Below are 24,750 nucleotides of genomic sequence, written 5' to 3'. Positions count from 1 at the left end.
AAGGCCACACAGCCATCTGCCCACCTCCCAACTCCTTTTCCATGTCCGTGTCTCCTGCTCTGCAGCCCTCATCCTTCCTTCCTCCCAAACACACCCAAACACACATCTCCCATGGTCTCGGGGGTCCCCCGGCTCCCCCTGCACCTGAATGGAGAGGGAATGTACTTCTCCGAGACTCTCCACATATTTCCCACGGGCCTCCACACACTGAGGCTTCAACCAGTTTGACTGTTTTCCTCTGATGCTTTCCTTTGCTCTTCTGCTCACCACCTCCGGAATAACTAGAAAAATTGCTATTTTTTTAACATAGCAATTCAAACCAGACATGGGGCTGAGCCCTTAAAAGGATGCAAGCCCGGTGATTTCCTGTCTTTCCCTGTTTTTAGATAATCGGTTTCCATCCCCTTTTTCTGTGTGAGAAAATGCATTCGACCACCGCCCAAGTGGCCCCATCCATCGGGCTCGGTCTAGTCCGGGCAGGAGAAAGAGAGTCTAAAAGTAGGGCTCATTTCCAAACTAAGGGCAGGGTGAGCCAGTGTTATCGACAGAAACTCTCTCCCTCGTAGCTGGTCTGCAGATACACTCAGAGACTTGGGAGGCCTCAGGCTTTGAAGAGGAGCCACGAGGTGAAGCCGTGTCCAGGCCCATCAAGCTGTCACTCTCTGAGTGATGGGTTGACATGACTGTCCTCTGTCAGCGCTATTGTCGCTGTCATCCCCAGGGACCAAAGCAAGCACAAAAGCTAAGAAAACCATGGACTCAAAAGTAAATGGATGAGATCAGGCATGCTCAGGGATGAATGGCCGTAGACAAATATCATATATCACTCATCTGTGTAATCTAATTTTTTTAACAAAATGAAACAAATGGACTTATTTACAAAACAGAAACAGACTTACAGATATCAAAAGCAAACCTATGGTTACCAAAGGGGAACTGGGGGAGGGAGGGAAAAATCAAGAGCTTGGGATGAATACACACACACTACTATATGTAAGATAACCAACAAGAACCTACTGTATAGCACTGGAAACTCTACTCAGTGTTCTGGGATAACTTACATGAGAAAGGAATCTGAAAAAGAATGAATAGATGTATATGTATAACTGAATCACTTTGCTGTACACCTAAAACTAACACAACATTGTAACTCAACTCTACTCCAATAAAATTAAAGTTAAAAAAAGAAAAAAGCAAATGGATTCACTCTCAAGGTGGCATAGTGGATTCCTCCTCAGAATGGCTGATTTTCCTTTGTATCTCAGCCCACAAGAGGAGGTCCCAACTGCCTGTCTCTAAAGAATATTATCTCTTTTCTAAGGTTATACACTCCCAAACCTGTCTTTTTCCTGGAGAAAAACACTTCTCTTCTCTTTATTTACTTTTCCCCCAAATAGAACGCATACACTGAATTGCAGCAAAGACCACGACATAGATCTCTGGTTTTTATTGTCTCTGTCTTTCCCCCTTTTCTGGTGCTACTTTATCACAGTATCCATGAGGATTTCCACAATCTTGTTAATATTTAACATTTATTGTTAGTCTCTTGAGCCACCACAGAGACATATATTATCTCTTTGCAAGACTTAATGTCACCCTTAGTGATTCATATTCTCCGTGGTATGCGTTCTACTTAGAAAACAAAAATCTTCTTCATCTCCAAATTAAAGCATTCTGTGCCCAGCTGAAGTTCCAATGCTTGGGCAGAAGGAATGGGTGGTAGACAATGAGGTTATTGATACTTTGTCTACCAGGGATCAGAAGTTTTTTACAGAAACTTTTGGAGTTATTCAGCTCACATCCTGTACTTATATTTCTTTTGAAGTGCCTAAAAATATAGACTTTAAATTAAAAACTTAGGTCAGACTTATTTAACTTTGCATTATCTTACAAGCAAAGTTGGCTCAGCAAGCAAATGCCTACTGTAAACTCGATATCATGGGATTGATTTACCTATCAATGGGAACAAATTATTTTTTAATATCTTAGCAGAAGAGTGTACCGTAAATATATAATTAGGAAAACAATGACAATACACTCATGGGCAGTTTTGGAGAATAAATTTATATTGGCATTTTTCTACCTTCTGAATTTTGTTCTTAATAAGCAACATATGAGAAAATTAATGGACAGTATCTCCTAATTATGAGCCCTGCATGAGAACTGAAAAGTACATGTAAGCAAAATAGCTGAAAAATCAGTACGTTCTCTGTGTTTTTAAATGTCAAAGTTTATGTCAGTGTTAATTTGGTTACAACACAGTGATCACAAATGATGAAATTTAATGAATATTTTCTCTAACATGAAAAAAACCCACATACCAACAATTAATGTGCTAAATGAAAATGATTCTTCTCTATTCTATCGGCAGATCTCACTTGGAAATAGGTTGTTGGCTTATTTTGAGTAATGGGAATTCCAAAGACATAAGACTGATTTATTCTTAAAAAATATTCTCCAGTGATGATTCCTATATTCCCAATTAGTCATTTGGTATTTTTGACTCCAACCCCACAATAAGAATTTGAATTTGCTGTATAGTATATGTATGCAGTTCAAAACCTCTAGGTTTAGACAACAGGCAGACCTTGTTCTAATATTGACCCCGTATTTTACTTGCTGTATGACCTATAGAACAAGCATTTAATCTTTTAAAAAATATTAATTAGCATAATACCTAGAATAACTATTGTACTTATTGAACTATAAGTAAGTTTTAGTAACTCTCAATGAGGTGTCAGTCAGTCATTTCTGAAAGATGGGAAAGTTCACCCATAAAATGAGTCAGGTGACCTTGGCCACATCCTTGAGCTCTTCACAAAGCCACATTCTGTTACAGTGCTGCAGCAGTCTCTCCCATTTCCTAGAGACCAGATGCAAAGCTTGGTATGTTTAATAAAGGATCAGGACTTGAGGACACAGGGAGGGGGAAGGGTAAGCTGGGATGAAGTGAGAGAGTGGCATGGACATATATACACTACCAAATGTAAAATAGATCGCTAGTGGGAAGCAGCTGCAGAGCACAGGGAGATCAGCTCTGTGCTTTGTGACCACCTAGAGGGGTGGGATAGGGAGGGTGGGAGGCAGGGAGACGCAAGAGGGAAGAAACATGGGGACATATGTATATGTATAGCTGATTCACTTTGTTATAAAGCAGAAACTAACACACCACTGTAAAGCAATTATACTCCAATAAAGATGTTAAAAACAAAAGCATCAGTGAGTTCCTTGTGGTCCACAGTAAGTGTTTTATTACTTTAGGTAGGGATGTCATTATCATTGGTTTTCAAGAAAACTATAATGAGGTACCACCTCACACAGTCAGGAAGGCCATCCTTAAAAGTCTACAAATAAGAAAGGCTGGAGAGGGTGTGGAAGAAAAAAGAACACTCCTACATTGTTGGTGGTAATGTAAATTGCTGCAGCTACTATGGAAAACCGTGTGGAGGTTCCTTAAAAATTAAAAATACAGTTACCCTATGATCCTGCAATCCCACTCCTGGGCATACATCTGGAGAAAACTCTAATTCGAAAAGATACATGCACGCCAATATTTATAGCAGCACTATTTACAATAGCCAATACATGGAAGCAACCTAAATGTCCATCAACAGAGGAATGAATAAAGAAGCTATGGTGTATATATACAATGGAATATTGTATATATTCCATAAAAAATAATGAAATAATGCCATTTGCAGCAACATGGATGGACTTAGCCAGAGATTATCATATTAAGTGAAGTAAGCCAGACAGAGAAAGACAACTATCATATGATAGCACTTATTTGTGGAATCTAAAAAAAGAAAAGGTACAAATGAACTTATCTGCAAAACAGAAATAGACTCACGGACATATAAAACAAACTTACGGTTACCAAAAGGGAGAGTGGGGGGAAGGGATGGAGAGATAAATTAGGAGTTTGGGATTAACATATACACACTATTCTATATAAAACAGGTAAACAACAAGGACCTGCTGTAGAGCACGGGGATCTACACTCAATATCTTGTAATAACCTATAATGGAAAAGAAGCTGAAAAAGAATCTTCAGCTATATATATGTCTGAATCACTTTGCTGTACACCTGAAACTAACACAACATTGTAAATTAACTATACTTCAATTAAAATAAAAGGAGCCTCTTCTCTTTTTGCAGATGATCCTCAACAGGGAGGGCATTTCACCTCCAGATATTCAGCCTGTGGTTTAGGAGTACCTCCATAATGTCTTCCTTTCCATTCACTTAGTGCTCCGCTTTCATCTGTTTGAATTGGCTGTGGCATTTGCTCCTCCTTTGGAAGATCTTTAAGATAAACTGCCCAACCTCAAGAATTAGCCAGACAGCTCTCCTCTGTCGTTTGAACAGTAAGGTCAGGAGCATAAGAGAAAAAGCTACTTTTCTGGGTATTTTCTTTGTTTTCATAATTGATGCTTATAAAGTGCTTACTAATATTATTATTCCCATTTTACAGATGAAGAAACTGAAGCCCCCAGAGGTTGAATTATTTCTCCAAGCTCACGCAGCTTGTGAGGGACAGAGCTGAGATTCACCCAGGACACATTGCCTCTTGAGCTGGAATTTGAAAACTCTGGCCCATCTTGTCACCTGCTCCAATTTAAAAAAAACCTCACTTTAGCCCCTTTTGGTTTATTTTCTCACTTGAGATTGTCTCTCCCTCTTCAATATACCCCATGAGAACAAATTAATATGTTTCTGCCAATCTGTCCCACTTTTCTCCCATAAGCATCATTTAGGTTCCCCTCAATATAGGTTACTCATGAACGGGCAAAGAACTGTACCTTCTCCAAACACCTCCTTCATGGAATCATCAGGGTTCTTTGTTTGTGGGGGAAGATTGCGTAAATAACACATTTCTTGCTTTTCTAAGTTAATAACCAGTTGTCATATGGATACAGGAGACAGACAGATACAGATTCTAGTTGAGTTGTTCGTTTTTATTGTTAAGTTTTAAGAGTGCTTTGTAATTTGGGATATCGGTCATTTATCAGATGTTGTTTTACAAATATTTTCTCCCACTCTGTGGCTTTTTTCCTCATTTTCTTAACAGTGTTTTCTTCACAGGGCAGAAGTTTTTGATTTTAATGAAGTCCAACTTGTCAAATTTTTCTTCCATGGGTCATGCTTTTGATGTTGTACCAAAAAAGTCATTACCAACCCCAAGGTCACGTAGATTTTCTCCTGTGTTATCTCCTAGGAGTTTTATAGTTCTGCATTTTACATTTACTATGATCCAATTTGAGTCAATTTTTGTGAAAAGTGTAAGGTCTGGGTCTAGATTCTTTATTATTATTATTATTGCATGTGGAGGATCAATTCAGTGGTTCTAGCAACATTTGTTGGAGACACTGTCTTTGCTCTATTTAACTGCCTTTGCTCCTTTGCCAAAGATCAGTTGACTGTATTTAAGTAGGTCTATTTCTGGGCTCTCTGTTCTATTCCATTGATCTATTTGTCTTTTCTTTCTCCAATACCACACTCTCTTGATGACCGTAACTTTATAGTAAGTTTTGAAGTCAGGTAGTGTCAGTTCTCTGACTTTGTTCTTCTCCTTCAATATCATGTTGGCGATTCTGTGTCTTTTGCCTTTCCATACAAACTTTAAAATCAGTTTGTCAATATCCACAAAATAACTTGCTGAGAATTCTGATTGGGATTGTGGTGAATCTATAGATCAAGTTGGGGAGAACTGACATCTTGACAATATTGACTCTTCTTATCCACATACATGGACTATCTCTCCATTTGTTTAGATCTTCTTTGATTGCTTTTTATCAGAATTTTACAGTCTTTTTCATATAGAGTTGGCCATATTTTATTAGATTTATACCTAACGCATCTCTCTGGTTTTAGTGCTCATACAAATGGTGTTGTGGTTTTTAATGTCAAATTCCAATTGTTTATTGGTGGCATATAAGAAAGCAATGACTTCCGTACACTAGAAATAGATCTCAAAGATCAGATTTATTACTAAATAATGCTGGATTTGAGGATGTGGACACAACTGAGACTTTAAAGCCGTGTAGTGGATTAGATCATCTTGTCTCTCCACTTTGGACACAGTTCAACAGCCCCAGGTAACTACCAGACTGCTCCAAGGAGATCACAACAGAGAGGAGATGAGAATGCATCCCAAGGACAGGACCTGGCGCGCGTGTGCGCGCGTGCGCGCGCACACACACACACACACACACACACACACACACACACAAGAGCCTGGGAGGGGCAGGGCCAGCCTTACTCTCAGATAAGTCACTCCTATCAGGGGCAGGAATGGGCCAGGGACTAAGAGAGCCAAGGAACATGACTTTGGCAGGAGCTGCCCATCAGGGAAACATGAGACTACAGGCTAGAAATTCCCTCCAAAATTCCACACTAGCCCCTCCCACTTGAAAAGATTTTAAAAAATCAAGACAGAAAGAAAATCTAAACGTCACCTCAAAAAAGGGATTTGCTGTGTGTTTGTACATCTCATGTATTACGTATGTCAAACCTCCACAAAATTAGTCCTATTTAAAATACTGTCTCCTAAGGTCCAGGCTTCTGACATACATGTCACCTCACCAAAAATTCTGCTTTTTTTCTTTTTAAGTAATGTGCCACTTAATAATAAGTTATTAAGCATAACATGTGGACCCAAAAAGCACACATAAAAATATAAAAGCTACTTGTTACGTCACCACTCAGAGTCCAGTATTTCCTCTTAGGCACACATATATACATATAAACATATATTTTAAAAGATTGTAATAGGTATATATTTATATAACCTGCTTTTTTAAACTCATATATCTCGAAACTTCCTACATCACTAAATAGTCTTCTACAAGATGGCTTTAATATCTGGGTAGTATTCCATTATATAGACATGTGTATGTACTATAATTTATTGTCAACTCTACTACTATACTATTAGGTTGTTCATAGCTTTTTCTCTATCTTGAACAATCCAGTATGAACATCTATGTTCATAAATCTTTGCACAATTATCTAATTATTTCCTACAGTTACTCCCTAAAAATAAACTTCCTGCATCACTAGATATGCCCATATTTTAGTCTTTCAAAACATTTTTGTCCAACTCTGCTCTCACCTTAATGATTTGATTTCCCAGTTTCCCACTTATCCTCTGGTAGTAAATGTGTGACCTTTGGAAATGTTTTACAGCCATTTGGGTCATGTTTAGACCATGGACACAAGGATTTATTGAAATCATTCTTAAAAATAATTGAATTAATGTAGATTCTAAATTTAGGAGGTAGCTGAGATACAGAGCTAGCCGGCTGAATACCCTGGTACATGTGGGGTTGTGCTTTTCTCCAACTTCTTAACTTCTCAGAGGAATTGAGACTGCTTCTTTGGATAAAATGCTGTATGGAGAGAAACTCCTTAAGCTCTGAAATACCTTTTTGCCTAGATCCTGATAGACAGCAAAATCTGTGGTATGACAAATGGCATCTGACACCCAGGAAGGAACACATCCTGAAAAATAAATCCATATCTCTCATCCATCTCTAATTTCAGGGGACAGGCTCTCATGCGAGATCCATATCTGCCTCTGCCTTCCACAAACACTGCATTTTCGTTTCCTGGCCCTGTAATCAACTTGGCTGAAACACAGCTACCGCCCAATCTGAGTTAAACTTTGCTCCCAGAAAGAGACAAGATACACTGCTTGCTGAAAATTGATTTCTAAGGAGAAAAATATAAGTAAGTAAGCCATCATTTAAAGAACACATATTTTTGCTGGTTTTTAAAAATGGGGTTAAAGAATCTGTATTTTTTGCATTCATGTACAGAGCCAATATTTTAATAGACATTAGGTACCTAGGACCGCTCTTGTGAGTAATTCAAAGCACAGTACTCTTAAAAAATTAAATATATACTCATTCTGTTTATAAAAATTATTGGCTTCCTACTATGCGCCAGTTTGTATTTGGTACTGGAGATAGTAAAATAAATAATATTTTGACCCCAAACTTAAGAATCTCCCCTTCTAGGTGAAACAATGCTCGACATCATTAGCCATGTTGAGGGACTCATCATTAGTCGGGGAAAGCAGGTCAAAACCACAATAAAGTAGCACTTCATACTCACTAGGATGACTATGGTTAAAAAAAAAAGGATGGACCATAACAAGTGTGGCCAAGAATGCAGAGAAATTAGAACCGTCATGAGTTGCCGGCGGGACCATAAAATGGTGCAACCACTTTGGCAGATCCTCAAAATGTTAAGCACAGATTTATCATATGACCCAGGGATTCCACTCTTAGATATATACCCAAGAGAACTGAAAACATATGGACACACCAAATTCGTACATGACTGTTCATGGAAGAATTATTCATAGTAGCCGAAAAGTGGAAACAACCCAAATTACCACCAACTGAAGAATGAATAAACAAATGTGGTGTATCTGTACAGTGGAATCTTATGTGGCAATGGAAAGGAACGACATACTATAACATGGAAGACCCTTTAAGAACTTTATGCTAAGTGAAAGAAGCCAGGAACAAAAGGCCACATATTGTGATTCCATTATATGAAATGTACGGAGTAGGCAAATCCATAGAGACAGAAAGTGATTCAGGGGTTGCCAGGAATTGGGGAGCTGGGGGAGAGGGGGTGAAGAATGAGTGATAAAGGTGTAGGGCTTGTTTTGGGGGAGTTGATGAAAATGGTCTGGAATTAGTGGTGATCAATGCACAACCTTGTAAATATATGAAATACCACTGGATTGTAATCTTAAAAAGGATGAAGTTTATGATACGTGAGTTATATCTCAATAAACATGTTATTAAGAAAAAGAATTCCCAGGATAATGTGATTCATTCCACTACTAAGGTAGGTTAAAAAAGGGTGAGGAAAGGCTTCATGAAGGCACTAATATCTGCCCTAAGTATTCAGGGATGAGTAGGAAGAAAGTTGATGCAGGGAGCAGAAAAGGACAGCTAGGTAAAGGGATTATACAAGCACCTAGTAGGTACTAAATAAATGTGTTTTCAATGAATTCATGATTTCGGAGAATTATTTGATTTGAAAATGTCATGAGAGCCGCCTCTCCAGCTGCCAAGATAATTGAGGACATGCCAAACCATACGACCAAACTGGGTTAGGACCACTTTGGCGGGTTACACAATGGCAAAGTTATGATCTCACTAGTTTCCTCTGATATAAAACACCTATAAATTTCTCTTTATCTCTCTTACTGGACAGATCATTGATGAACTCTTAGAAGAGGTTATTGCTATTCCTTTTATCCTAGACTGTGTCTACTAGTACAGACATAAAGTCTGGTGAAATATTAAGCAAATGCTAATGATCTCACATCATATGTATAGGAAGAATTAAGTTGAATATTTTCTTTTCTTAACTTTCAACCAGCTTCTTTTGAATAGAGGACTGTAGATTCATGTCTATAAATCCTATACATTTTCTAAATTATGAGTAATGTTATAGAATCCACCCGTAATCTCTTCCATTCCTAGATCTCAAGAACATTAAACAACTGAAATGTTCAAGATATATGGAAACGAAATTCAAAAAACAATCTGAATACCAGTAAGATTTCAGCTATGGAAAAATTTAGATAAACCAGCGAAGGTAGGAAATGGCAATTAAATGGAGTTGGGTGCTACATAATTTAACTTGAAGAAAAACGTAACTAACCTGCATACGATTCTATACAATTGATTATTTTTGTAAAGAAGATTTGTGGCTGGGATGATAACAAGAACCATCCTGGGGGGCTTCCCTGGTGGCGCAGCGGTTGAGGGTCCGCCTGCCGATGCAGGGGACACGGGTTCGTGCCCCGGTCCGGGAAGATCCCACATGCCGCGGAGCGGCTGGGCCCGTGAGCCATGGCCGCTGAGCCTGCGCGTCCGGAGCCTGTGCTCCGCAACGGGAGAGGCCACAGCAGTGAGAGGACTGCGTACCGCAAAACAAAACAAAACAAAACAAAAAGAACCAACCTGGGTAAGAAACATTTTACCTAGAAGAAACTGTCAGCGGTTTGCAAACATGAAGAGAATAGATGTCTGAAAGGTGGGTTTGAAGGTAATAGGATTTTGCCCTACTGTGGAAACTTAAGCTTCAGATCAGAAAGCTTTTATGTGATATCACCTTTTGAGTGACAACTGTCAATAGGAGTTGAACAGTGGTGAGGCCAGTATGGATTTTTTTCCAGGTCTCTCTGCTGCCATTGCCTGTCATGAGACATTGCATGTTATTTTCAAATCACTTACGTACGTTCAGCTATTTTCCTCCATCAGTGTGTAGCAAAAACATTGGGGTAGTAATAACTATTTCAAAATTTCTTCATCTCAATGCATGTCAGGTTAGGAAATGCTCTGAATGCCATTTAAAACTTCTTGCCTTAAAAACAGGTTAATAACCTGCAAGTAATTGTTTTTCAAAGATTTGGATAATTCAACCTTATAGTGTATTTTATGTTTCCTTTAATGAACAGAAAATTACTTTTGTTTAAAAGACTTTCATTTACTCTGTTGTATGTTTTTCATCTGATGTAGAGAAAAATCAATTATTTTAAGAATTAAGTCCTTTCTGGCAGTTCGTATAAGTAAATCCTACTAAGTTAAATGACTGTCAGTATTTTTTCCTTATTTATCAACTCCAAGAAAAGTGCTATAATGTTCATAAGTGGAATATAATTTGTTGTTGAGGAAATGGCATTGATTTTCCTGTCGGTTAAAGATTGCTAGTTGGAAAGCAAGAATAATATGTTAACTTCTACTTAACAAAATTTACTTGAAAGAATTATTCTAGAGTTGGAAAAGGAGGTGGCTGTTCTTAGATCCTATATAACCAGCTTATGCCTGATGTAATAAATGCTCAGGTGAGAATATCTGAGAAAAAATGAACAGAGAAAGGGTGTCAAGTTTGGAATAATTATGACCAAAATAATAGCTTACTATTTATATGTACATAATGTTTTGAAATATTTAAAACACTTTTACATGCATGACACAATTTAACTACTAACACAGGAATTTTATGTAGTCAGGCAATTGGATGGTTAAAAGGAAAGACTGCTTTCATACTGTAAATTAAATTATATAATACATCCTAGGGCTTGCCTGCCTTTGATAAAAACACATAATATACCAGTACCTGTTTCGTTTCATGTGGTACCTTTGATTAGGTGTCCACAAAACTGTCAAAATATATAAACTATAAAAATATAAAAGCTAGCAAAACATATAAACTTCTCAAGGGTGGAGAGCTTATCTTTTTATTTGTTGATTTTTCTTTACTTGTCCAGATATTGAAGTGACATGATCAGTAACTATTCTGTGTACTATTCCTCTCGCCCTTCCAAAGGCATCCAATCATGAGGATGTATTTGTTGGAAATATAGGGGGCTCCCAAATAGCTGCCCTCTCTTCTAGCCGGATTCAGAACCAACTGAGAGATAGACCAGGAGCGAGACAGAAGGAGCTCTGGGAGAATGTGGCCAGTTGTGCAGCAACGATGGGCTTCCTGACACTCTCATCCAGCCTCTGGGAAGCTAAAGGACTCGGATCTCTTTCACAGGGACAGAGTCTGCTGCGGTAAAAACAATGCCATAAGGAGCAGAGATGAAGGACACTGGGTAGTGGAATGAGTTAGGCTATCAAGTCTAGTTTCTCCTCACAAACTCTGTAAGCTGATATTTTGGAGGTATGAGTGAGCTGGCAGAGAGAAGCCCAAGGAATTCCAATGGGTGTCCCACCACACTGAAGTCGCTCCACTTGAAAACCTGAGGCATGAACACTATGGAAAGCAGTATGGAGGTTCCTCAAAAAACTAAAACTAGAGCTACCATATAATCCAGCAACCCCACTCCTGGGCATATGTCCAGACAACACTATAATTCAAAAAGATACTTGCACCCCTATGTTCATAGCAGCCGTGTTCACAATAGCCAAGACATGGAAACAACCTAAATGTTCATCGACAGATGAATGGATAAAGAAGATGTGGTATATATACACAATGGAATACTACTCAGCCATAAAAAAGAATGAAATAATGCCATTTGCAGCAACATGGATGGACCTAGAGATTATCATACTAAGTGAAGTAAGTCAGAAAGAGAAAGATAAATACCATATGATATCACTTACACGTGGAATCTAAAATATGACACAAATGAACTTTTATGCAACAGAAACAGACTCACAGACATAGAGAACAGACTTGTGATTGCCAAGGGGGAGAGAGGTGGAGGAGGGATGCACTGGGAGTTTGGGATTAGCAGATGCAAACTATTGTACATAGAATAGATAAACAAAGTCCTGGTGTATGGCACAGGGAACTATATTCAATACTCTGTGATAAACTATAACAGAAAAGAATGTGAAAAAGAATGTGTGTGTGTGTGTGTGTGTGTGTGTGTGTGTATATATATATATATATATATATATATATATAACTGAATCACTTTGCTGTACACCTGAAACTAACACATCATTGTAAATCAACTACACTTCAATAAAATAAATTTAAGAAAATGACCTAAGGCATGCAGAGGGGAGGGTACCTCTAACTACTATCATTAATAGCAGAAAATAAAACATAACTATACTATTTCTTTAATATATATTGTTGCATTATAAGACATGTCTTCAAAAATAATTTCATTAGAGTGATCTTGGTGAATATTCATAAATACGTGATTAAGCAAAACTATAAAAATAAAAAAGAGCGATTCTATTAAGAATTCATCATCTTAAATACCAAAACTTTTAAGAGAAACACCTTTCTGCTTCTTTCTTGCTCTGTGAATTATCTCAAGTCATGAGAGGTTTAAAATACTTTGAAAATGTGTATTCAAGTGTTCATAGGAGAGCCTAAATCTACAATACTGGCAATAAGTTTATGATTTAGAAGTTGTAATCTTTAAAATATACATCACATGGCATATAATAATAATAGTAGTAGTCAAATAACATGACCCATATTTACGGAGTATATGCTATGTTCCAGGTATTGTATTAAGCATTATATATGCATGGTCTCATTAATATTTCACTACTGCCTTATTAGGTTAAGACACGTGTACTTGACTTGAAAATCCCATACAGCAATGTCTGAATTAGACTTTATGGTGTCTTCCCTTTAATTAATGGGAGAGGCAAACATAAGCCCTTTTCTCTAGAGTGATAAAGAGAATCAACATCAGTTTTCCACATACTGGTTCTTAAAATTATTCTAGTCAGGGGTATGAAAGCTATTATATGCCTGTCAAGATGTAGGCATCGACATAAAAGCAACAGGTTACTTTAGGGATTATGAGTCAGAAAATAATCAGGAAGTCCTGGGTTCGAGTCTCAACAGCATGTTTTTCTAGTGTGAATGAAAAACGTTGCCTGCCGTATCAGTAAACAAAGGATGTTGCAGACATCAGGCCATCACATTTCAGCATCCCCGATGGTAAGCTCTAAGGGAACTCAGGATGCAACATGATGCCCACCACCCAGCAGTCAACTACCCAAGTCATCCCCAACAGTACACCCTGAGGAGACTCAGGATGAGAAAACACAGGATCCTGGCCCCAGATAGCTGAGATGTTATCAAAGGAATGATTTCAATGAGCCCAGACTCTGCATCTTCTCATAGGTAGAAAAGAGCTAAATTCCTTACCTTCAGATCTGGTTTTCTTCCATTAACAGTAATCCTTTGATGTTCCAACTACCTGGTCTGTGTTGCAAAAGCTCCTATTTATCCCAGCTCCTCCCTGACCTCTTCGGAACCGTCCCTCAGAGTGAGATGAGTCCTGTCTCCTGGGCTTGAAGTCCTCAGAAAATCTGTGGAATAAAACATAACTCTCAATCTCTAGGTTGTGCGGTTTTTTTTTTTTGTCAACACTAGTATGTGCCTTAATCTCTTGAAAACTTGGTTTTATCATCTCAGAAAATGGGAATAATAAATGCTAGTCACCTCACAGGGTTGTCTTGAAAATCAAAGATATTAAATGAAAGAAGTAGCCTAAAATGAGTTGCATATACAGATGCAGTTTTTGGTTCCCTCTATTTACCCCTTTTCAGCTCACCCTCTGTGCTGTCTTGCCCAGTCCTTCTTGAAGTTTGCTCACTCCTTGGAAAGGGTGCTGAGCTGAGCCCTTACACACGCCGTGGGAGTTGCCATTTCCACCATCACCTGGCTGCCTCATGTCACTCATGGGTTTCTGTCTACAGCTTAACTACACAACACTTATTTTTGTTATAGTAAACACACATACAAACAAAAAAGATGAAAAATGCCTATTCAATTTTGGGACCAGGTTTAGAAAAACCACTTTTTTTCTTCTTCTTTTTTAACATCTTTATTGGAGTATAATTGCTTTACAATGGCGTGTTAGTTTCTGCTTTATAACAAAGTCAATCAGCTATACATATACATATATCCCCTATCTCCTCCCTCTTGAGTCTCCCTCCCTCCCTCCCTATCCCACCCCTCTAGGTGGTCACAAAGCACCGAGCTGATCTCCCTGTGCTAGTGGCATGGACGTATACACACTACCAAATGCAAAATAGATAGCCAGTGGGAAGCAGCCACAAAAACACTTTTTTCTTGCAAAAGTCAAAAGCCTTGGAAAAGACATCTTTTATCAAAATGAGATGACTTCCCTTAGAAACATTTTTTTTAACTAAAATATACATGTTAAATAAAGGCCACAACATTAAGATGCTATAAGACAAGAGGCTTTAGATCTTATTTTTGTAATGTCTTCTGAGGTACTCATTTGATCAAGCTTTCCTGGTACCAGTTCCTATCCTTTTAGGTAGTCTTTGAATTTTATTTGGAAATGAAACAATAAGCCAACACTGATAATTGGAGACTGCCAGCTGAAGACCAGACATGACCTGGAACTAACTCCTATCAGGCTACTCATGCAGGTGTTGCCATGGTGTCTATCCTCTATCCTCTTTGACTTGTAAAGTGCTGAAGTTGAAGGAACCCTAGAGATTAGTTAGCTCAGAGGTTCCCCTCCACCATCAGAATATCAGAACCTCTTGAGAGATTTTAAAACAAACATATTACTTGGCCCTAGAACAGATGAACCAGTGGGAGAAGCAGATACTAATTTCTAGACCTGAAGGTCTGGAATAGAGTTGGGGGACCAATTATGTTGCACAAAATACAAATCCTCAGGACTTCCCAGGTGGTCCAGTGGTTAAGGCTCCGTGCTCCCAATGCAGGGGGCACGGGTTTGATCCCTGGTCGGGAAACTTAAGATCCCTCATGCTGCATGGCGCGGCCAAAACAAAACAACAACAAAAAACAAATCCTGTGCAGAAAGTTTTAGCCTGTCTATCCTTGTGGGTGGGCTTGAAAAATTTTTCCATTAGGGTTGAGTGTGCTGGTTTTTCCTGTTCCTTTCAGGACAATTCATCTCTTCCTCTCTGATGTCAATGCTCCCCTAACTCACTTCATTGTAGCAAGATGAATCTCAGTGCCCAACGTACACGAAGACAGGCAACTTTCTCTACAACTGAACTTAATCTTTATTTCAAGCTTCCATTCTACCAGGCAATGGAAATCCAATCTCAGGACAACTCAGAAATACTTCAGGGGCCTTTTGAAACACCAAGACATCAGAGTGGGGATAAGCATAGAATCCTGACTCGACAGCACCTACCCTTGGCATTTTTCATTCCTGTGGCCTATGGGCACATCCGCCTCTGCCCACCGTGGGCCACTTCTCCAGTTTTGGCTAAGGTCACCAATGCTCTCCATATTACTAAATTCAAGAGACATTTTTTCATTCTCAACATACTAAGACACCCATCAGCTTCTGACCTAGTTGACTGTTTCTCCTTAAACCACTCCTTTCTCTTGGCTTCCATATACCACTCCCACCCAGCTTTCTTCTGATCTTCCTTGCCATTTTTTAAAAGCCTAGCTCCATATTCTTCAGGAGTGCTTCTGTTTTGCCGGTCTTCTCTCTCTCCATTCTCTCCCTAGATGATGTCTTTATTTCCATTGTTTCCAATACAATCAAGTTCTGATGACTTGGAATGTATATCTTCAGGCCAGCAAGAGCATCTCAACTTTATAGCTGTATATTTGATGACAAACGTTACATCTCTACTTAGATGTCGTAAAGACACTTCTGAAAACAAATCCAAAAGCAAATTCAGGGTCATTGCCTCCACACAACATGTTCCTCTGTTAGTTTTTCCAAGCAAATATATTCTTGACATCTGTCCACTTCACTCCTTCCTCTAGACATCAAGTCCTATGACCCCTTTCCCCCAAATGTATCTTAAATCCATTCACATCTCTAACTCCACTACCATGATCTTGACTCTAGGCCACCACTGTTTCCTTCTTGGACCACTGCAATGCCTTCCACATGGTGACCTACACCCATTCTTGCCTTCCTCCAACTCCTTCTCTATAGAATAATCAGAGTGATGTCTTAAAAAGGACTCGAATCACATTATACCCTTCCAAAGCTTCTTCACAAGACTTGTGATTGCACTTAGAATAATGTCTCTGATATTTGACAGAACCTACAAGGACCTGTCTGACGTCATCCCTGACTGTATCTCTTGCATTACCTTGTGTTACTGATCTACCAGTCATTATGTTCCAGATACACTTTCCCAACCAAGCTCCTACATATCTCAAGAGCGTTGAATTTTTTCTTAGAGTTTTTGGCTTTCTTCTACTGTAATGGTCTCTATCACCTTCCCTGTTTACCTGGACAATATACATAGCTTGACCACCCTACCCATTGTTTGCCTCATTTGGGGCACAGTTTTCCCCATACCCTCAAACTACACCTCTTACTTTACACTCTCACAGTACTATAAGTACTGCATTTGTTTAATGTCTCTCTTATTTATTACTGTACACCTAGTACTTAGCATAGTACCTGGAAAATAGTAGGTACTCAGTAAATATTTATTGGATACACAAATATGCAGCCTGTATTAGTTCCTTGTGGATGTCATAATAAATTTCAAGAGACTTGGTGGCTTAAAACTAGAAATTTATTCTCTCACAATCTGGAGTCTAGAAGTTTGAAATCAATGTGTCAGCAGGAACCCCTCTGAAGGCTCTAGAGAAGAATCCTTCTTTGCCTCTTCCAACTTCTGGTGACCCAGGCATCCTTGGCTTGTGGCTGCATCACTCCAACCTTTGCCTCTACCTTCACATGTCTGTCTTCTCCTGTGTCTCTCTGTGTCCTCTTCTCTTCTTGTAAAGCATCAGTTACTGGATTTAAGGCCCACACTAAATCCAGATAATTTCATCTAGAGATCCTTGATTGATTACATCTGAAAAGACCCCATTTCCAAATAAGGTCATATTCTGAGGTTCCAGATGGACATGAATTTTGGGGGTCACTGTTCTACTCATTGCACAGCCTACCCCTAATCCATCTTGCTGTTCTACTTCCCTTCCTCCTGCCCCCTCATCAGCTGGAATTCATTAGAAAAGCTGGCTCCATCGTTAATATTTACAGCAGGATCTTTCTCAGCTGCTCAATTAGAGCTTAATTCCTGAAATCAAAATAACACCTTAGGGGGGAAAAGTCCTCTGTGTTTATTCTTATTGGTGAAACAGGGAATATCTTTGGAAAATAGATATACTCTGGAGAAGGGAGAGAATTATTTAGCTTTCTAAGAGGCTGAGCATAAAAATGCCACATGATACCCTTATTTTATATGCCTCATTCCCAAACAACAAGTGAACTTAATTTTGATTTCAGGTGTATGTGTGAATGTGAAAAAAGAAGTGTACACTTTTTGAAATCCACAGCCGTGTAATCAGCTGTGAATAATGAAGGAGAGAAACACTCTCATGTGGTCTAAAAGCAAGCATTAGCAGGCCAACTTTCCACTTTGCAAATATGTCTTGGAAACCCTCTATGACAAGGATCTTCCCATTCATAAAGATACCTAGTCAGAAGCACTCAGGGTACCAAATTCATTAAGAAACCCCAACTCTCTGTCCCCAGCTTACTACCTGAGAAATAGAAGGTAATGGTTTTCATGTTTCTAATATGTGGTTATATTTTCCAGAATATTCCATGTCCGTATAGCCCCTGGCCCTTGCTCTGCCAGACTTCCACCACTGATGGTCATGTGTAACCCTCACAAGATGCTCATGCCTAAGGCAGGTGAGTAGATGGAGGGGCTCTTCCGCTCTCTTGTTCTGGCGGCAGTAGAAAAGAACACGAATCACTCTTAAAGCGATTTCAGGATATATACTTTTAAAATATAAAATTCGTGATTTATGCCTTCCAAATTGAAGAGATGTAGAAACATTTACTGAATATGGGCCAGGCTTGGTGCTAGGCAGGAGGTGAACAGAGGTGAAGGAGGACTGGCTTCTGACCTCTTGGTTATTCAAGAATAGAATTGAGTTTGTCTGGGTTCAACCTTCAAACCAGTGTGAGTGCTGAAGCTGACAGACATGTAAGTAAGTAATTATAACACAGAGTGAAATGTTAAACAATAGAACTCTGCTCTTGGCTGGGATTGCCATATACACACTACTATATATACAATAGATAACTAGTACGGAGCTACTGTATAGCACAGGGAACCCTACTCAACACTCTGTAATGACCTATATGGAAAAGAATCTAAAGAAAAGTGGATATATGTATATGTATAACTGATTCACTTTGCTGTACAGCAGAATCTAACACAACATTGTAAATCAACTATACTTCAATAAAAATTAAGAAAGAAAAAAAAATAGTAACAGCAACAAACCAAAACAAAAACAACAAAAAAGGAATATGTTGAATCTGTGTACAAAGCAGGAAGATTTCCCAGGGGAGGTATCTGAACAGTTTTAAAGGATGAATGAAGAGTTTTCCAGACAAGCAATCTTGGAGAGAGTGGAGGGAAGGAAGAAGCAGCGATGCTGGGAAAGGGAATTCCATGTGCAAAAGCAGGAAACAGGACTAACAGGGATTGTCCTGGGAACTATGAATAACTTGATAATCCTGGGACATAAAGTGTGTTTGGTGACCAAAGGATTGTCTTCAGAAGTAGACAAGGCTGGGTATGAAAATCTTGTGCATCATGTGAGGACTACGGACTTGGGCCAGTGAGGATTTATTGAAGAGATTTAAGGTACGTGTGTGTGCGTGTGTGTGTGTGTGTGTGTGTGTGTGTGTGGTGATGGTGGTTGCAGGGAGTTATGGTAGTATTTAACTCATTAATCTCATTCCTGTACTATTGAAAGAACTCTAAAAAGATAAAAAACTTTTCTTCATAATAATATAAAGGTAGTCCAATAACAGAAAGAGAGTATTGTATTCTTGCAAATCAAATTAAGGAAATAGTATGTCACATTTGAAGCATAATAAAAGATTTTGTAGCCACATGGCAAAAATTATATATTCTTTTTTTTTTTTGCAGTATGCGGGCCTCTCACTGTTGCGGCCTCTCCCGTTGCGGAGCACAGGCTCCGGACGCGCAGGCTCAGCGGCCATGGCTCACGGGCCCAGCCGCTCCACGGCATGTGGGATCTTCCCGGACCGGGGCACGAACCCGTGTCCCCTGCATCGGCAAGCAGACTCTCAACCACTGCGCCACCAAGGAAGCCCAAAAATTATATATTCTTAAGTATGCCTCATTATAAATAAAATGAGGTGCAGTACTCGTAAAGTGTGAAGTTATTCTTTTATCCAATTCTTTGATTTTCTATCGAATTTCAGGTGACCTATAAATAAATGTCATAGTGAACAGAAAATGTTTAATAAAAATTAAAATAGCTAATGTTTACGGATGCCGTTTGTTAATAGCATTTAAAAAACATAAAATTCACTTTTTAAAAGAAAATTCTCAATTGTTATCATATTCTCATCCATCAAAATATATTCAAACATTGTCTCTCTGTGTTGGTGCCAATGAATGGTCGTTGTCTACTAAGTAACTGACTAAACATATCTGCCCAGGAGAAATAAATGAGTATAAATCACAATGTTCAATTCCTTTCATTTGTATACTGCTTTGGAATTTGTTAAAGACTTTAACATACATTATTAAAGTATGTGTCTGAAGCACAGGTATTACCACATGAGTGAATTGCTTATTAAACAAGTTTAGCCCTTGACTGGGAAATTAAGAGTGTTTGGTTATTCAAGAATAGAATTGAGTGTGTCTGGGTTCAACCTTCAAATCAGGGTGAGTGCTGAATCTGCTGGCTTTCCAGCCTTTCTCAAATAAATATGCAGTGTCTGAATTTTCCATGCAAGAACCACTATACATCCCACCCTCTTATGTCACTGAAACCAAGCAGCACCTGCTGGGGCTCCTGGGCACAAAAGCCTTTCTGTGTCCCCCATTTCTTGATTATAGGAATAGGCTTCCTTCAGCTGCCAAGCTTCCCTGAGTTCCAAGGGCAGGTTCAAACAGTTGCTCATCAGGGAAGGGAGGGGATGCAGAGACAGGGGAGGAACAGTCAAGAAACAATAGTGAGCCTTGGGACAGGGTCTTGGTTCCCCACTCAAGGGATACACATAACCATATCTTTGAGCTATTTTACAGGTGCTGAAACCCCCATCTAGTGGGAGAAGTTAACTGTATGCTGCTCACAAGCATGTAGACCCCAGACAATTTGGAACCAGAAGGTTGATGATGCTCACTCCCAATTGCCTCACCACCAACCCATCAGAAAAATGTCCTCAAGCTGATCACACCTTCCTCTTTGAACCTTTACTATAAAATTCCTCACTACCCCCTCCAGGTCGGGACACACAGTTTTGAGGGCATTATCCCTCTGTGGCCCCCTTTGCCTGGCAAAGAAATAAAGCTATTCTTTTCTACTTCACCCAAAACTGTCTCCAAGATTCAATTCAGTACCGGGATACAGAGGCTGAATTTTGGCTGCATGGCCTCAGGTAGGAGACCGGATGCTCAGGCCACCAGGAAAAGTCTCACATCATGATGGACTTGGTTTGTGAATAGCAGGTCAAGTGAATCAACTATTGTGAGAAGGTCTAGTAAGGTACTTAAATATCTATAATTGATTTATTCATTGTTCCTGGGGGCTTATTGGCTGCCTAGTAATGCAATGCCCAGCACTGTGTCTGGAGCTAGAGGGAAATCAAAAGAGATGTATGAAATTTCGTAAATTTACCAAAAATTTTGAATGGTACACTCACAATAGGTGAATTTCACAGGATGTAAATTATACTTCAATAGAGCTATTGAAGAAGGAGGAGGGGGAGAGGAAGGGAAGGGCAGAGGCTGGGAGAAAGGTGAATCAAATTACCCAACTGTTGAAAAGGGAATTCCAAAAGGAAGAGGGCAGGGTGGAATAGAGTCGCTTTTCCCAAATTTTAATCATTCATTGGTAACTTTCCAATATTTGCCTTATCACTTAATATCTACATTTTAATTTATTGAATAGTTCTCTACTTTTGACTATTATTTTTTTAAAAAAAATACATCATTTTTATTGCTTTATTTTAAGCCGGATTGTCTTTTTCTTACCTAAACTGGTTAATTTTAGGAGGAAAAGAAAAAGAGATGGCTTTGCCCTCTAGGAGCTGACAATGTAGTTAGGGGTGATAATATACGTAAATATGCATCCAGGTACAGCAAATTGTATAAAAAAATCAAATTTTATACAATTAAGTGCCATAGTTAATGAGCAGAAAACAAACATAATAGAAATTGAGAGAAAAGTGAGATTACTGTAGGCTACATTTCAAGAAGAGTTAATCATCGAGATATTAGGACTTGAGCTGGACATCGCAGAATGGGTAAAATTTGGAAAGATGGAGGAAATTAATTTTAAGTATCTTTCACTTATTGTGCTTCTATTATATGCTAAACACATTACTGTCAATTTACACATAAGTAGCATATACTTACTTAAATGTCATAGCAATCATGGAAAAGAGATACTATTCTCAGTTCACATATAAGTGAACTTATATGTAAACTATTCACAGTTTACATATAAGGAAATTAGGGCTCTGAGAAGTTGATGGACATACTCAAGGTCACACATCATTTTCCATGATGTGTGACCTTGACCCATGTCAAGGAGCTTACTCCTATGTTTTCTTCTAAGAAGTTTTGTGGTTTCAGGTATTACTTCAAATCTTTAATCCTTTTTAATTGATTTTTGTGTATGGTATAAAATAGGGGAGGGGTCCAGTTTCATTCTTTTGCATGTGGCTATGCAGTTTTCCCATACCATTTCTCAACATCATTTATTGAAAAGATTATCCTTTCCCCATTGTATAATCTTGGCTCCTTTATTGTAAATTAATTGACCATATATGCATAAGTTTATTTCTGGGCTCTCTGTTCTGTTCTTAGATCTTAAAAGTTCTCACCACAGAAAAAAAATGGTAATTATGTGACATGATGGAGGTGTTAGCTAATGCTATGGTGATAATTATTTTGCAATATATAACTGTATAAAATCAGCATTTAAAATTAAAACGTACACTCTAAACTTATGCATGTGTGTCAATTATATCTCAATAAAGCTGAAAAAAATAAAGCAATGCCTAGCACATAGTGAGCAAGAATAATAACTAAAATAAATAAAATTAAATTACTCACAGATAATCACTATTAATATTTGGCTAATATGTCCCTTTACCTAAGACCAGAAATTTGCAAATCACAGTTTGTAGAAAGAGCCTCAGTGGCCTGTTTTTGTAGCCCTAGAGACAAGAATGGTTTTTACATTTTTTGAAGGGTTATTAACAAAAAAACAAACAAACAAGAATGTGCAACAAAGATCATATTTGTCCGGTAAAGCTTAAAACATTTACTACCTGGCCCTAGGCAGAAAAAGTTTGCCAGCCTCTGATCTAAGATAATTGTAGATCAAGTTTTTAAAATAAAATTAGGACTGTTCTGAATATTCCATTTTAATATACCTTTGAACTCAAGAATATATTATGATCACTTTCCTCAGTTTTTCTAAAACACTTTTTTTTAATTGGCTATGTAGAATTCCTTTATCAGATTCACTGTGATTTATTTAACCAATCTCCTACTGTTAGATATTTAGGTTGTTTCGAATTTTTGCTGTTAAAACTCTGAGATAAATATCTTTGTATTGATATAATTTTGTACATCTTTGTTTCCTTAGGGAAAAATTCCTGGCTATGTAACCTCTTGGTTAAAGGAAATAAAATATTTTTAAGACTCTTCATTCATATTTCAAAATTAATTCTGGAAAGATTATATCAATTTAAACCTCAACCGTCTTTGAGAGTGCTACTTCTCCACATCAGTTCCCAACCCAATTCCTCACAAACCATGGACACCATCATTAATTTATGTGTGTATATATACTTGTCGATTTCTTATGTGAAGAAATGGTATTTCATTGAAATCAGGTTGACATTTTATGTTACTTGACCACTTATATTTCTTCTTCTATAAATTACTTTTTAAAATAACTTTTAAAAATTGTGATACCATTTTCTATAGGGATATTTACTATTTTTCTCATTGATTTGTTAGAATTCTCTCTTTGTATTAATAAATTCTGTCATATATGTTGTGAATATTTTCCCTAACCTTCATGGATCCTTTACTATCATGTTTCATGATTTGGCATAATGTAATCTATCAATTTTCACCATAATGCCTCTTTTTTTTATGTTAGAAATGCCCTCCAAAGCAGATAATTTTATTTTTTATATTTAATTATTTAATTTATTATTATTTTATTTTGCTATATAGACTGAGGTGAACAAATGGTTCATAAGTTAATTTGCCCAAGGTGAAGTAGTAAGTGGCAAAGCTACTATCAAACCTGAGGAAGACTGACTACAGAACACAGTCTCTTAAACCCTTAATGTCTCATCATGAATCATCATTTTGACTCTTAGTTTGAAACAGATAGTTCCACTAAAGGAAATATCTTTCTATTTCTAATCTAAGTTATTTTTTAAAAGTCATAAGTTTATAGCGAATTTTATTAAATCTCCTTTCACCATTAATTGAGCCATCTTTGTGTTATCTATTGAGCCATCCTTGCATTCCTAGAATAAACTTATCTGGCCATAACATATTATTCTTTTAATATATTGATGATATGATTTACCTAAATTATTTTACAAATAGTCTATATCTTCCCTATTATTATTTTTTCTGCTTCTCCTATCAATAGTGAGAGAGAGATGGTGAAAGCTCTTAATGCAATGAAGATTTAAGAAATTTATTCCTTAAGTTCTATCAATTTTTATATTTTTAGGCTATTTTAATGGGGATGTACAAGTTTAAAATTCTTGTCTCCCTAGTGAATTAAGCCTTTTGTAATTAAGTACTTGATCCTTAATAATGCTTTTTTGTCTCAAAGTCTGTTTTGTCTGGCAATGATATAGTTAAACCAGCTTATTTTTTATTTTGAACGATAAATTTTTCCTTTTATACTTTAATGTTTTTTTATTTTTGGTGTGTCCATTGTAAACAGAATATACAGGATATTTTTGTCTACTATAATAATATATCTTAATGAGTTCAGTCTCTTTAAATGTATTAAGATGAATCATTTAGTTGAAAATTTTCTTCCATTTATTCTCTGTTTTCTATTTGTACCTCTGTTTCTATGTTTTTTCATTTTTTTCTTCTTTCTTAAAAATTTTGATTTACTGTTACTTTGTTTATTGCCTTCTCTTATCCATTATTTTCCTATATTAGTTTGGAAATTTTACACTTTGGTTTTTTTTAAATGTTTATTCTACAAAATATATATGCATATTATATTGCTCCATACAA

At 37.7% G+C, this 24,750-nt stretch overlaps 1 long non-coding RNA gene across 2 annotated transcripts in view; it reads right to left on the bottom strand.

Moving 5' to 3' along the window:
• LOC307193223 overlaps positions 1-24,750 on the bottom strand; it is a 284,938-nt gene that overhangs the window by 178,546 nt on the left and 81,642 nt on the right. For both annotated transcript variants that reach the window (XR_013830255.1, XR_013830256.1), the window contains exon 2: positions 13,667-13,830. This is a non-coding gene — a long non-coding RNA (uncharacterized lncRNA). The remainder of the gene's footprint in view (positions 1-13,666; positions 13,831-24,750) is intronic.

This window comes from Stenella coeruleoalba (assembly GCF_951394435.1).
Source record: "Stenella coeruleoalba genome assembly, chromosome: 1".
NCBI classification, from domain to species: domain Eukaryota; kingdom Metazoa; phylum Chordata; class Mammalia; order Artiodactyla; family Delphinidae; genus Stenella; species Stenella coeruleoalba.
Note: the sequence above shows the minus strand (reverse complement) of the source record. Positions and strands in the feature narration are given on the sequence as shown.